Source organism: Pelodiscus sinensis, chromosome 5 (genome assembly GCF_049634645.1).
Source record: "Pelodiscus sinensis isolate JC-2024 chromosome 5, ASM4963464v1, whole genome shotgun sequence".
NCBI lineage: Eukaryota > Metazoa > Chordata > Testudines > Trionychidae > Pelodiscus > Pelodiscus sinensis.
The window spans coordinates 132,104,171-132,120,261 of NC_134715.1; the positions used below are offsets into that span (position 1 = coordinate 132,104,171).

At 44.6% G+C, this 16,091-nt stretch overlaps 1 protein-coding gene across 5 annotated transcripts in view; it reads left to right on the forward strand.

The window, feature by feature from the left end:
• The window catches only part of EXOC6B (exocyst complex component 6B), a 468,167-nt gene that overhangs the window by 391,075 nt on the left and 61,001 nt on the right, over nt 1–16,091 (forward strand). Inside the window, exon 22 of one of the 5 annotated variants that reach the window (XR_012904467.1) lies at nt 6,475–6,593. The exons of the other annotated variants lie outside the window; for them this stretch is intronic. The gene's annotated coding sequence lies outside the window, so the exon portion shown is untranslated. The remainder of the gene's footprint in view (nt 1–6,474; nt 6,594–16,091) is intronic. 5 annotated transcript variants of the gene reach the window in all.

A 16,091-nucleotide genomic window follows, 5' to 3' on the forward strand; every position in this document is an offset into this window, starting at 1 on the left:
CATAGCTCATGTTTTCTAGACCTTTAAGCATTTTTGTTGCTCTTCTCTGAACCTTCTCCAATTTCTCCACATCTTTCCTGAAATGCGGTGCCCAGAACTGGACATAATGCTGCAATTGAGGCCTAATCAGCGCAGAGTAGAGTGGAAGAATGACTCCTTGTGTCTTGCTCACAATGCTTCACACTGACTAGAAAACTTGGTTCTAGTCCTGTGGTGTCCAACCATTTCTGAAGCGAACTAGTGACACTCAACTGGCCAAATAGCCACATGTGGCTAGCGTGTTGGACACCATCGTGCTAGTTGGTTTCTGGTGCCCTTCTGAATGAACTATATTTTCATTAAAACACAGCCACAACCCACCCATTCACTCAGATTGTGAATTGCATGGCTACAGTTAATCAGCAGATTTCACTAAGGCTTTCCACAACTTGACTGTGTGTCATGGTTTCCAAGCATCGTCAGTAGATTGTGGAACCGCTTTCAGTGGATAAAGTCAGAACATGAAAGTTGGAGATGAAAAAGAAATAATAAAACTTGCCTGATGTATTTCCTTTCAACCCCCTGATTATTTGAGGACATGATTAGAATGGTAGCGTAGAGGGGTTTAGAGTCTAGTCATGTTGCATCCTCTGTTTGATCCTAATTCAAGGCAATGCAAAGGTACTGAAAGGGATAAAAATTAATTTTAAATAACTTCATATTAGCTCGGTCAGTGATTTAGTTCATGTTAACTTCAGCAGCCAGCATACACAAAAGTTTCTGCAATTGCTAGACAAGATCTCTGTCCATTTGCTCATCTGTAAAATGAATAAAATACTTTGCTTTAAGTACTGAGTCAGTGGTCTTTCTAACCCAGTGTCCTGTCTTCCAATAGTGGCCAATGCCATGTGCTTCAGAGGGAATGAACAGAACAGGCAGTCTTCAAGTGATCCATCTTCTGTCGATGACAAAGGGTTTAACACTTAGACCCAGGTTTCACAAGTTACTTAGACATTGATGTGCTCAGAGTTGCAATGCGTAACTCATTTAAGAGCCTGTGGCTCATTGTCAGAAGGGATGGTAGGCACTTAGGAGCCAAAATCAGATTGACAAGAAGAGGTTCAATAAAGGTGCAGAGTGTATCATAGACTCATTGTTGGAAGAGATCTCAGGAGGTCATTGAGTCCAGCCCCCTGCCCAAAGCAGGATCAATCCCAACTCAATCATCCCAGCCAGGACTTTGTCAAGCCAGGACTTCAAAACCTCTAGGGGTAGAGATTCCACTCCCTCCCTAGGGAACCCATCCCAGTGCTTCCCCACCCTCCTAGGAAAATCGTTTTATAATGGTGTTACGGTAAAAGCTGAGACCCGGATCCTGAGGTCAGATCTGCACATCTGGACAGCCAGATCTTGCACCTGTATGGATTCCCATTGACTTTCCAGGCAGAACATACTGCACACTTGGAGCATTAGGCCAGGTCTACATGACAACCAAAGATCAGCTTACGGTACGCAATACCAACTATGTAAAAAATGTAGCTGGAGTCGATGCGCATTAAACTGCGCTTCGGCACCATCCTCACTGCTGGAAGTCAATGGTAGAAATGCTCCCATCGACTTCTCTTGCTCCAAGAGTGAGAGTTCTAGCATCAAAAGGGGTGCCCTCAGTGTTCAATTTAGCGAGTCTTACTAGACCTGCTTAATCAAATGCCGAAAGATTGAGCGCCAGAGTTTTGATTTCCGTAATCTAGACGTGGCGTTAGGTAGCCAGAACTCTATTTCATGAAGTAGTATTCGTTGTTCCTCGTGGAGTTCACAGAACTAAGAGCATTGTGAAAAATAATTCAGAATATATATAAATAAACATTCAGACACTCTATCAGTGTAATATTTGCTTCATTTTCCCCAGCTGTAGAATGGGAATAATATGTAGAGTCCTTTGAGATTCATGGAGGAAATACACTTTTATCATGGTGGCTGTTAGTGTTGGTAGAATCTCCATTTCTTGAAGTGTTCAAGTCCAAACTGGACATGTTTCTGGAAGATATCGTTTAGCCAAACACGCTAGTGGGCTCCATACAGGAATGTCAGGGTAAAATGTTTTGGCCTGCATTATACAGGATTTCAGGTTACATGACTAAATAATCCGTCTGATGTTAAAATCTATCAATGTCAGCTATGTCCTGTACTGAATCACTTTCCATTTAACTTTTCAGCAATGCCATTCGTTCTCAGTTACCTGACTACATACATATTTATTATATTTACTGTCTTCCCTTGGCCCTTCCAGGGTGTCTTCGCTTTCCATTGCTGTTTTCTAGACTGTACAGACATTGTGGCAGAGGCTGTATTTTTGCCCTATATGCTACTATTTTACTAGTACTTAATAAATATTTAATATACATAATTATTGTGAGTTTTTCAAAGTGCCTCACAGAAACTATCCGTTTTAAATGGCGGCGTTGCAGAGATTTCAGGTTAAAACAGGCCTTAAAGAAATCTGGTTTTGTGCTTCACTCTGTACCTAATTGCATTTTACAAGTAATGAACTGAAGTGTGTGTTTCAGAGTTAGAGGGAGAGGATTTAAAAAGTAACATCTGAATTTCTTTCTTTCTCTCTCTCTCTCTCTTTCTCTCTTTCTCTCCCTCTCCCTCTCCCTCTCCCGCATTTTTTTAAAGTAAATCTTGGTATTATAATTTTTTACAACCATTAAAAACAAAATAAAAAGTATATCCAGGAACAACGCTTATTCCTTTCACAAAGATGAAACATAACATATGAGCAAGATAAAGTGAGTGAAGAAATATCTGTTGTCACACCAACTTCTGTTGGTTAAAGAGATAAGCTTGCAAGCTTCACAGAATAGTAATAGAGATGTAGCCGTGTTAGTCTAGTCTACCAAAAAAAAAACAGGACTATGTAGCACTTTAAAGACTAACAAGATGGTTTATTAGGTGATGAGCTATCACCTCTAATATCATTAGCTCACAGACATTTATCTCCCCCCTCCCCCTTTCCTCATCCCTCATCTGTTCTGAAATTTGATTTGTCCTTTTTATATATGTTCATTTTTTTTATTGTATCCCTTTGGTATATATGGTTGTGACAATTTTCTTCCACAATTTGATCTGAGGAAGTGGGTCTGGCCCAGGAAAGCTCATCATCTAATAAACCATCTTGTTAGTCTTTAAAGTGCTACTTAGTCCTGTTTTTTGTTTAAGCTTCACAGAGGTATTCTTCAGGTCTGGAAAAGATCATTGGAGTGTCGCAGCTTCTCTGCAGGACAGGTTGTTAAGCATAAGGGCCTGACACCTTTCAGGGACCACTGAAAATGACTGCAGTTGACACCTCTGTAGTCAGAAGACGAAGGATGGTTAAGGTATGAATGGTTAGTGTGAGCCAAAAACACAGTGTCGGTGTTGAATGTCTAATTGTAATGTCTTAGCAGAGTTATGAATTTAAATTTTCAGGTTTGGATTTGGAAGGTTTTGTGCACTTTTCCTCTGAGGAAGAGGCCTGTGGGGGTCAGGTATGGAGCGATTGTTTTGTGAGGAGGATTTGCTCCTGGGTAACAGGGTGAGTGGCTTTTGTCATTTTTTCTAGTGATTGGTTTCACCCACATAGTTTTTGTTGGGCCTTTGAGACACCACGTGCATTGTGGAGGGCAGGGCCGGCCCACAACATTTTGGCACCTGAGGCGGGGAGCTCAAATGACGCCTCCATGCCCCCTTGCTTGCGCCAAAACTTTGAAAGTCCTAGTGGGTCCTAGTGGCACCCCCCCCCCCACACACACACACACACACACTGTCTGGCACCTGAGGCGGCTGCCTCAGTTCGCCTCACGGTAAGGCCACCCTGGTGGAGGGTACAGATCATCACTGCGGTGGTGGCATGGCTGCAGGCTTTGCATCTGTTCTGGCAGGGTCCGGTGCCACTTTTAAGTTGGTGGGTCCCGGGCAGTGGAAAGCTGCTTCTGCTGATGAAGATGGGCGGTTGAAAGCCAGAAGAGGGAGTTCAGGAAAAATTTCTTTCCAGATATAGATCCTGTCAAATACGGGTTATGACTCTGACAACACCCCACTGTATGAGGTAGCAGCGTGAAGCGGCAGGCAGCTCTGTGGGAGCCGGACCAGGAGCCATGTGTAGCCATTTGGGTAACCGATAAGCTCATGCTTATTGGTTATGTGTTTAAATAGCTACGTTCTTACATTCCTAGTGGCAGAGCCAAGAATGGTACCCAGCAGTATGTCTGCCAATCCCCTATTCTAATCATTGGCTCAAACTCCTTTGTACAAGACAGTAATTGTACATTCATTTTTCATGCCTGTTAGTTCTCCCACGCAGAATAGCATTGCGAGAGCCACCTCGTAATATTACATAACCCAGAAACATTATGTGACTTGGCAGCGCACTGACGAGCCACAGGCATGATCCTGCGGTTACTGTTTGAAAGTTAAAAGGTCACTTTGCCATTCTGCTCGCAACTCAGAAGAATTCTCTGAAGAGGAAGTAAATAAATACTGTGGAATCAGTAATGTCAAATTGGCTAAGGTGATTGGACAGAAATGGAAGAAAGTTGGCACCATGCGGGCATGAGAAAGTAGGAATATGTCCGCTGGCCGTTGTGAAGGGATTAATAATGTCTTTGTTAAATAAATCTCAGTGGCTTTAAATTAAAGCTAGCGAGAGTATAACTGTGTCTGTTTGCAGAGAACAATGTTTTGGCTTGAATTGTGTTTTAATTCAATTTCATGCCGTTGACTGTCAGAGACCAAAATCCTCTGTATAAAGAGCAAATGTATCCTGGGCCGTGACAATGCAAGTTCAAAGCCCCACAGCCCAGAGCACTTCAAAAAGGCCCTCATCCAAACCTCATTGCAGTCGGAGGAGCTGCTCCAGAGATTTGGATCCGGTCCAGAGTGCTTCAGTTTAGAGATGTTAAATATCGGTTAATTGAATGGTCGATTAACCTCAGGAATTTTTATCAGTTGGTCGACTAGTCTGTAGTCCCCGGGGGTGGGGCTGGCAGCCAGTGCGTTCTGGCCCCACTCCCGAGGAGGCCCCTGCCTGGTGGGGGCTGGTTCACGAGGGGAGCCAGTTTAAAAACCAGTTCCCCTCATGGACTGGCTACCTGTCACCATGCGCTGTATCAGTAGTGGGGGCAAGGCTAAGCTCCCAGATCCTGTGCGAGCCGAAACTGAGCTGGTCTGCCTGCCCACCTGGCTTCTAATACACTTTAAATCCAGAGCTGCAGTAGGGATACGTCCCATACCTGGTGTGAGCCAGGATTCAATTGGGCTGCTGGCCAGCCTGCTAAAAAATTTACTAATGGGGGAGGGGAGGAGGAATGAGTGTAGTCTATAGCATTAACCTATAAACTTTTGCTTATTGGTTACTCAGTTAATCAACTACACTATTACATCCCTAGTTCAGTTTCCATGGTCCTCATGCTCTAAAACTCCCAGCATGATAGAAATTATGCAGGAGGTCTGTATGATTTGCATCCCTGTCCACGTGGGACTTGCTGGAGACCCCAGCTCATTTCATGTGGCCTGTAGATGCTAAATTACTTCCAGGGCCAAACCAGTTGGTATTTGAATGCTCCTTTCCATCATCCTTCCTTGGAAACCTTTATACCCAGCACCCTGGATACTGAATGCAGACCCCCCCAAGGCCAACAACAGCGGGAGGTGGCATCTTGTTTCATATTGTCAGTTTTCAGCACCACAGCAAAAGGAAATCCATATGACAGTAGAATGCCAGAATGAAATTTGAGTCACACATTGCTTTGCCCCGATAAAAAATACAGATATAATTTATGATGCCAAGAGCCACCACTGTAATGATTTCAAACGGAAGTGTAATTTAGGTGTGAATGTTGTTTTTGTTCTTGCCATTAAGCAAGATCTAAATATCCAACAGATGAGGACCCTGTAGCAATCAGTCCAGGAGGTGTCATACAGATGCATTATTATTTTCAGTGTTCGGGGAAGGTGGTGTGGACTTATATTTTCCCTTTCTTAAAGCTACTCTGTATTCTAAAGACTGTTCGGTGTTTCACATTAGGATTTAGTTCTGGGAAACCTGTTAAAAAAATGTGAATTGTTACCATGAACTCTACTTGGCCTCTCAGCTTTGTTGACAGAAATTTACTCCACATAGACAAAAAAAATTAAGCAGGTGAGGTCATTTAGAGTTGAAACAAGCATGGAGTCTGTGCGAGTGTTTGAAAATGAAGTTATAATTAAACTGCTGATGGCGAAGGTGTTAGACTGAACTCTGCGTGGTACCTTGGTACGCTGGCTGAACTTGCCTTTATTGAACACGGCGAGACCCCCAAACAGGTGAAAATCAGAGTTAAATCCAGGGCCAATTTTACTTCTAGAAAAAAGATTACAGCTCTTTAAGAGCCGATTAACTTTTGGCGCTAGGGAATGAGATTAATTGAGCCGCGTTAATCAGAAAGTCCGACTGAGATTTTTTTCTTTGTGCAGCGTCATGAGGCATCACAATTGGCTAAAGCTACAGAGAAAATTACTCCACTCGACCGCTTAAAGTGAATTGATTCCTGAGGTACAAGTGGGAGCTGTGTTACCGTGACCTATCCATGTTGGTGAGAGTTGAAAATAGCATTTAATCAGTGTGTTTTGGAAGACGTTGTAATTACTAGCCGAGGGCAGCAAGGTGTTGCCTGAACTCCATGTGCTCTGGTGAACTGACTTTATGGAACGATACAAAACCAGGCAGGTGAAATCCCAGCAGGAAAAATGTAGTGTTGTAATGGCAAAAAGCTGAGGGTGCAAGGTCATCATCAGAGTGGTGGAATAATTGGGCTTGGTTCATGGAACTTTTCAACTGGCTGACGCAGGTGAAGTGGTGTTTTGAGTTTGACATGAACCTTCACTGTGCAGATTGGACAAAACTAAATTATGGCTCGCGTTTGGGGGCGACTGTGTGCCACGCTCCCCTACGTTACACAGCTTGAAGCTTGTAGCTAGCATGGTCTATTGGTATGTACTCTTTTGGACTCTACTGAGTAACTAAGATGGTCCCTCCTCCCCAAATGCAATATTATGTCGTGCCTTTGGGAGCAACACAAAGATCTGTTTTGTTTCTGTTCTGTTTTGGCTTGGCCTGCTCGTAATTAAACTAAACAAATTGACTTTTCCCTGTGGTTTTTGGAAAAGCTGGCTGAATCTTTTGCTTTTGGGGGGGGATTAATAAATAAAGCAACTGCTTGTGATGGGTTTAACTGGCCGGAATTATCCAGTCAATAGAATCAGTGTGATCTCACTTCATACTTTTTCTTTTAAGTCCAGTGACTTAAAATACGTTCCGTGGCCGATTGCTTTGTGAAGTAGACTTTTTCTTTCTGAGATTGGGGGAGGTTCCTCTTATTCTCTCTTGTCCCACTCACAAAAATTTCCGTCGCCCATCCCAGTTCTATGGACCCTTCTCTCTCCCCTTTTGGCAACGAGTGTCCCTCACTATTCCCTCAGAAGTAGAGAACAGTTCCTTGCCGAGGTAACGTGATGTCATAGGCACCTCACGTGAAGTGTTGTCTACCGTCAACTTTCACCATTCTGCCTCTGAAGAGTCTTTGGAAGCTTCAGCTGGTCCAGAATGCAGCTGCTTGAGTTTTAACTAATACCCATTGTATGGAGCACGTTATGCCAGTGCTCCAGCAGCTGCACTGGCTTCCGGTATGTTTCCGGGCACAATTCAGGATCTTGGTTATGACTTGTAAAGCCCTAAATGGGTTGGGACCGGGGTATTTGAAGGATCATCTCCTACTCTACGAACCCGCCTGGGAATTGAGGTCAGCTGGGGAGGCTCTGTTCCGTGTTCTTCCATGTATGGATATACGGTTGACGTCTGTGACGCAGGGCTTTCTCAGCCTTTGCTCCTAGGTTATGGAATTTTCTCCCCCAGGATATTAGCCTGGCACCAGCATTGGCACTGTTTTGGTGCCAGGTCAAGGCCACCCTTTTTACCCGTCCTTTTATTGGTGTTTAGGAGGGGTGTATGCGTGCCCTCTTGAGGTGTTTTAGCAGGTTCTATGTTCCCCCACTCTGGGGTTCTGTATTTTACATCTGTCTGTCTGTCTAATTTATTTTGTTTTAAAAATTGTGTAAGCCACCTTGAATGTTTTAAAATAGAGAGGCAGCGGGGAAATATTTTAAATAAATAATAAAGAAATAAATTATTGCATCTTCACATTTAGTCAGCCTATGTTTGATCAAAGGATGGACACACAGAATGCCAATTAAAACCAATGCATGTGCTCACCCTTCCTCTCCTCTCCCCCCCGCCCCCGAACATCAGGCCTGAACTTCCATCATATCAATATATAGAAATATGTTAATGCCATGTGGTCTGAGCGATGGCCATTCGGAGGAGATCATTTCAGTAGCACGTCATTTGTCATTAGTATACTTGGTCAAATCATCTATTCGTAGCCCACCAAAGGGAGATGGTCTCTTCGGCAGTGCAGCTATTTCTCATTCCAAAGCACGTTCGGTGCTTTATCTAACATAGGCAGGGCTGATTTGTCAACGGCAACAGACTTTGTCTTCAGCAGGGAGACGGGCTGGCCCATTATTCCCTCTGGCATTGTTCTTTGTGAGACTTGTCACCACTGACCAATACAAGTTAGATATACAAAAGGCAGACGCTAAGTAGATTAACCTTCAGCGATGTAAACCCCAGTTCTCCTCTTATTGTGGACTCTGGCGTGACACTCCAGTGCAGACAGGTCTTTTGCTGCTGTAGTAAATGGCTTCTTAATTGGGATTGATTTGAACTATCCAAAGCTTGCAAGGCCTGAGTGTGTACTGCGGCCCATCGGGGTTCTATGCAAGGCCCACGAGATGTTTTGTTTACTGTTGTCCACGTGCAGGGTTGCCACATTCTGCTGGTTTCCATCCACATCATTTTTTTCCCTCTCCTGGTGTTACTAAAGTGCCACACACGGGAAGGGAGATGCGTGCAGATTGCACACAGCACTGCCTGGGAGAGCCAGGCGCTCCCTGTGCGGCCAATCACAGTGCTGCTACGGTTGATTCGGCACAACCAGCAAAGCCTAGGGATGCAGGTGAGTTAGCAAAACTGCCCTATCCCGGGACGCCGCCTCGGTTACTGCAGTCTTGGACCCACTGAGAGGAAGGAGGACGCATGTGGCCCACTTGCTAGCCTCGGTTGCCCATTGCTTGTTCTGATGCCATATTATGTGATTTAGAAGGAGGAGGTCTTTCAAGATATACCTCACACAGTGCAGGTTAGTTGAAAGAGATTGATTGGACTAATGGAAACTTTTCCAACTGGCCCTCTATTACAATGACTAATTTCCGGCAGAAGGCGAGGGGGGACAGGACATTGTAACGGGGCAAATAAAGCTAAAGGCTGGAACTGGGGCTGAGCTGTAGGCTTGTCTATTTAGATTACAGGGAGGGCTTCCCAGGGCAGGAAATTGGTCTTAGCAAGTTGGAAAAGCTGGTGAACTGGGGCCTCGATAAAAGTGAACTCTGAATGACCCTCTCGCATGCTGGCTGACCTCGCCGCACTTAACAGCCAGAAACAAGCCAGGTGGATTCACTTTCTTCAGCTGCTGATAACACAAGTGGGGCTACACCACACCCTGACCCGCACCTGACCTCTCTTCCTGCTTTCCCTGAACCCCGTGCTGATAAAACCCCATGTGATAACGCTATTGAGGTCTGGTTGTAAACCATATCAGTGTGTACATAAGGGAGGGAGAAAAAACACAAAAGGCCAAACCAAGAACTCTGCCTGACCCTTCTATGACCTTGGCAGTAAACCAAGTCGGGAGGGAAACCTGCCAGTAACTTTCAGCTTCCTCCCCTCCGCCCTTTGCCTTGCTACTGAGTGAATGTGGCTGTTGCAACCAAATGTAGGTCACTGTGTGCTGAGCGGCACAGGTGGAGTTTTAAACTTGTAATGTCTTTTCCACCAGCACATTTGCCACGTGCTTGTGCTGCTGACAGCTCCCGGAAAGCAGGAGAGATCGAGTCGTGTGTTCCGCCTCAGGCCATGCTTCTACGGTGGATGTAGGGTGACCTGAAGCAAGTTGTGAAGGCCCAAATTAAGAGTGGCTGCTCGTTTTTGGGCGTCCAGCGTTAGGCACGTAGGGCGTCCTTTCCAAAGGAGACGAGCATGCAGAGGAAGTGTGCGTCTCATCCGTTGAATTTGCTACAATAAGGGGTTGATGTTTGGCCCCAAACCAAACTTCGTTTGTGGGGGGAGGTTTGAGAGGGGCAGGTAATACTTAGAACTGTGAATCTGAATTGTATGTCTCAGAGGTGTACTAGAACAGACCGTCACATCAACACCACCCTATACCGAAAACCTACCGACCGCTATGCTTACCTGCATGCCTCTAGCTTCCATCCCGGACATACCACACGATCCATTGTTTACAGCCAAGCACTGAGTTACAACCGCATCTGCTCCAACCCCTCAGACAGAGACATACACCTACAAGATCTTCAACAAGCATTCTGTCAACTACGATACCCACACGAGGAAGTGAGGAGACAGATTGACAGAGCCAGACTTGTACCCAGAAGCCTCCAGCTACGGGACAAGCCCAAGAAAGAAACCAACAGAACACCACTGGCCATCACCTACAGTCCTCAGCTAAAACCTCTTCAATGCGTTATTAGTGATCTACAACCCATCCTGGACAATGATCCCTCGCTTTCACAGGCCTTGGGAGACAGGCCAGTCCTTGCCCACAGACAACCCACCAACCTGAAGCATATTCTCACCAGCAACTACGCACCGCACCATAATAACTCTAACTCAGGAACCAATCCATGCAACAAACCTCGGTGCCAACTCTGCCCACATATATACACCAGCAACACCATCACAGGGCCTAACCAGATCAGCCATACTGTCACTGGTTCATTCTCCTGCACATCTACTAATGTAATATACGCCATCCTGTGCCAACAATGCCCCACTGCTATATACATCGGCCAAACTGGACAGTCCCTACGTAAAAGAATCAATGGACACAAATCAGATATTAGGAATGGCAACATACAAAAACCTGTAGGGGAACACTTCAATCTCCCTGGACACACAATTGCAGATCTAAAGGTAGCCATCCTACAGCAAAAAAACTTCAGGATCAGACTTCAAAGAGAAACTGCTGAGCTACAGTTCATCTTCAAGTTTGACACAATCAACTCTGGATTAAACAAAGACTGTGAATGGCTCGCTAACTACAAAAGCAGCTTCTCTTCACTTGGAATTCACACCTCCAGATCAGCTACTAGAAGTGGGCCTCATCCTCCTTGATTGGATCCACCTCGTCATCTCCAGCCTGATTCTGGCCTGCATATTTATACCTGCCTCTGGAAATTTCCACTACATGCATCTGACGAAGTGGGTCTTTGCCCACAAAAGCTTATGCTCCTACACTTCAGTCTATAAGGTGCCACAGGACACCTCGCCGCTAGAACAGACTGGTGGTCCATTTAACCCGGTGCCCAATAGGAATGTTAAATTTTGATTGACTAATCAAATAGTCGATGCAATTTGTATCGACTATTCAGTTAGTCGATAGGGTGCCTCTGCCCTTGAAGTGTAGCAACGGCCATAAGGCCACTGCTGCCCTTCAAAGGCAAAAGCACTGTGGGGGGCATGAGGCCAGCAGGGGACTCAAGCAGTCCCCCACTGGCCCCGTGTTCCCTGCGCCGTTTCGAAGCGGTAGTGCCGCATGGAGCCCAGGTTCAGTGGGGAAGTCCACTGACCCTGGGCTCCATGTAACGCTGTCACTTTGAAACGCCATGGGGCGCCCGGCATCAGGATGCACGTGGCAGTGCCGCATGGAGCCTGGAGTCTGCGGGGGCTCCCCCCCGCTGCTGCTTTGAAATGCCGTGTGCAGCCTGGGGACACCCAGCTGGCTCTGGGCTGCATGCGGTGTTTCAAAGCAGCAGCGCCACGTGAAACCCAGGGTCTGGTCCCAGGATCTATGCGGCGCTGCTGCTTTGAAGCCCCCCTCTTTGCTTCCCCTCTCCCCTTGCTGCTGTTTTCTGATATAGACCTCAAAGGGGAGGGGAAGCAACTAGTCGTTCACATCCCTAGTGTCCAGTACCTGATACCGATGAGCTCTATCTCCTTTAGAAATCAGTGTAACAAGCCCCATCGTGGACAATTAGGGAATAACCCCCCCCCCCTTTTTTTCAGAGGTTGGTTTATCCCCTGGAACAAGTGGCTCTAATAACTTTTTTAAAAAAATATCCTATGCAACGTACAATAATGCTCATCCATCTGTGATTGTAGAATATATGTGGTGCTTACCGTTACGTTAGTGTGAATGAGCTGTACACTCTCAATGCTTTCCAGGCTGGGAAGATTTACTTGGAATATGGAATGTTAGAAAAAGTCACCCTGAAATGGCATAACTTTTAATATTAGCAAATAGTCTATAAAAGTAAAGGAACGTTCAGCGGTGTAATTCAAGTCCTATAAGTTTAATTTTAGAGTTCTAATGATAAACTGCTAAGGTTTGGCTCATGGTTTGTCATTAAAACCCTTGGATGAAACTGTATTACATGCTTTTTTTTTTTTTCAAATTCTGATGCACAGAGAAGATTGGAATAGGCCTCCAATAAATGCAGTTGTTAAAACAATGTAATAATGAATATTATCTATAGGAGAGGCTTCCGGGAATAGAGGCAAATAAACTCTCAAATATTTATAGAGTGCTTCCAGTATTCTGGTTGCTATCAGACTAGAGGAAGATGCAATCCCCTTTTGTCAAGTAGATTAGTCTAATTCGGGATCAGCCGCAGAGTGCCTAGTTTGTAGGTACAAATCTCATACTAGTACATTAATTTTAATTTTCTTCAGCTTGCCAATGAAAGGCTGTGCAGAAGAAACAAGATTCGCCGCCTCCATGTCGTGCACCTCACCCTTCGTAATTGACACACAATGTAGCCACTAACACCCTCCCGGTCCGTCAGCCTGACCACGTCCCCAGACTCCACAACCCAAGAATCCATTGACTGGCTTGCACACCCCATCAAATGTAAACATCGTGCCTTGCCTTCAAGGGCCTGCATAAATCCTTCCCTCTTTAGTTTCTCTCTCCTACCACTTGGCCAGTGATGGCAGCCACAATGCCTCTTTTGGCAACTTTTCCCAAGAGCATTTCCTTGATGTCTTGCTTGCTGCCGTCTGGGTACAGAGTGCCCTTTCAAAACAGGCCCATGAAGCCACCAGCCTTTTCTCCTCTTCCAAATACCAGCTCGTACCAGGATGCCTGCAAAATAGTAGCCAGATGTTGATTTAAGTGTGTGTTAGAATTTTTTTTAAATTGTCTTCCGCCAGGTTGTGCACTAGTCTTTGCTGAGGAACTGCATTATCTTGCCATCTTCCCTGCGCTTCCTTCCGACTCTTGTTTTGCTCCCTGATGTCACATCATGCAAGAAATAAATTGGCAACTTTTCTGAGGCAGGGATTATCTTCTATTTGCATCGTGAGGCAACCAGCATTGTTTTGGCCTTGTCTACACTAGGGGATTGAACTCAGTGGAACTGTAGTGGCGTAAGCACAAGTGGTTCAGTGAGTCCACACCTCTCTGGCTGAAACAGTGAGTCATTGCAGGATGGCCCTGATTTAACTAGACCTGACTTAAATTGTGTCCACTGCCATGCCTATTAGGTATCTATCCCACAGTTCCTGGCACCACGCACAGGAGGCGTGCATGCTGGGAGACTTACTGAAACACCCAAGGCAACAGTGGGAGATTGATCAAATCACTTCATCTACACCAGATGAAACTGGCCATTCATCCCCACCGGTGCTGAAACGGTCAGTCTGAACTAGTTCTAACAGCACCAATGTCCACAAAGTATCCTCGTCTGCATGGTACAGCTGGTAAAATATCTGGCAACCTTTTGTGTGTGGGCTCAAAGTGCACTGCAAATGTGCTAGGCAGTTAAAGTGGGTTTACCATACACGAGGCTTTGGGGACACTACTAAAAGAATTAACCGTCGTGTTTTTAAAAGTCCCTTTGGGCTACCTCCACTCCACAGACCTGCTGCAAACTTCTCCGCGCTCAATAACCACCGACGACAAAGCGATGCCAGTTTTTAAAAATAATGTCCAAGGCAGCTGGTTGCCATCAGGAGGGGTGTTTTGTGTGTGTGGTGTTACTGTTCACTTGATCCCCTCCCAGTTCTAATCTTCCCAATCCCTCTCGGTGATAACGCCCTCTAAAATGCCACACCTCTTCTAATCCCCCAGAAAAGAAGTAAGCTACGTTGCTGTCGTTGGATGTACATAAGCAAATTCTCGTTATATGAATTCCCATTAGAAAGTGCACTGCTCTATAGATTATCAATGCTGCTATTGTTCTCCTCTCTTTATTAAGTTTGTCTTTTTATTTAAATGAAGTGCTGCTGCTCCTTTGAATATTTCTGGGGGTAAGGGAGTTGGAGACATTACACTGAAAGATCATTCTTTACTATTGTCTGAATATGTGCTAAATAAATAACATAATTAAGAGCATTCTAAAGATTCTGTTGTGGTAAAGGCAAAAACAATCCCCCAAAATAAGATGACAGTGTTATTTATCGATCAGATCTTCTTGTTGCTGTTGTCAAGAAATGCTCTAAATGAAATACTTCCATGCTTCATTGATCATCAGAAATGTCATCCTAGCTTTTTGCAGGCTTAACGGATTGCTTCTTCGAAGTAATCCCAACAGCAGACCCACTTGTGCAATGTAAGGTCTCCGTTTTCAACCTTGTTAACACACCACTTGAGAGCTTATGTCAAACGTCAGAATAATAGGCTGCACGTGTTATCGATTAAATGACAGTTACTGCCACTAAAAATTGATCTTTGGTTTTTCATCCAGCGAGGTATGGTTTCAACAGCAGTTTAGTCAGTTATCTAATTTGAGTGCTCTAGCTTGCATGCCTTCTGTGCATGGAATTTTTGTGACCGAGCCTTTTGGGGAGAAAGAAGGGACAGTCAGTGAATGCCACAGAATCCATTCAAAACCTGGCAATCACATCGAAAATGTAGAACCCGCTGTTTATCGAATCATTCTGAGTCCTTCATTATAAAGATGGTTAGAAGTTTAGATTTTAAATCCAATTGTGTGGCATTTTTTTTTAAATGCTTGAGTCCCAAACTCCTGTGCCTTAACCACAAGACCCTCCTTCCTGCTCTGAGGCAGCTTATTCTGTCGACAGTGCCAGAAATGTGCGTGGCACTTTACAGAGAAGTAAAAGAAATATCCCGGCTCTGAAAAACTTACTTTCCAAACCTCTGAGCAGCTTTCAAATACTTGCCTTTCGGGGCAGAAAAAAATAAAGCTGGAAAAATGTTTTTCTTGATACCACAGTTTGTAATGACCACTATTTGCATCTGATGTCAACATGAATGCTTGCTTTGTTCAACGTAGATAATTTAGTTTTAGATGGGGATCCTTTGTATTACTGTTGTATCTCTTTTTAAGTGCTACTTCTCAGTCTCCTTAACCTCATGGAGTTCCCCAGTGAGTGTGGGTTTTAAAGGTAAGTTATGCTTTGCCTTCTCGTGTGCTCCTTCTCCTGGTGTTGAACTTTGGGCATATGACACATGGGAATATGTCCTGTTCCTTAGTGTGAAGCTGAGCTTAGCACACTGCTAGCGTTCTGGGTAATGTTCACTCAAGTGGATCTGATTCCATAAGATTATAGAATTTCTTCAAATGAATCTCTCTGAAGGTTATCAAACTGGAGAATCAAAACTGCTGAGGAGCAATCTATGACTTTCCCCATCAATTGTATTAACCTGCAAGTGCCACAATATTGTGTATAACTGCAAAAATATCCAGTTAAATGTACTGTTGAAGGGGGGGAGGGGGAGGATTAGCCAAAGTTCATCTCTAGATTAACCCCTCTGGTTTGATATCTGTAGAATGTTCTATCAATGTTCCGTGATCAATAAACATGAAAAAAAAAAAAAGAAAAATCTAAGGGCAAAAGTATCAAGTATGAAATCATAGCAAAATTAGAGGCAGGCCATTAAATGAGGTTAGTTTTTGTAAACACGCACATATTACTGTGGTTTTGAAATGCTTTG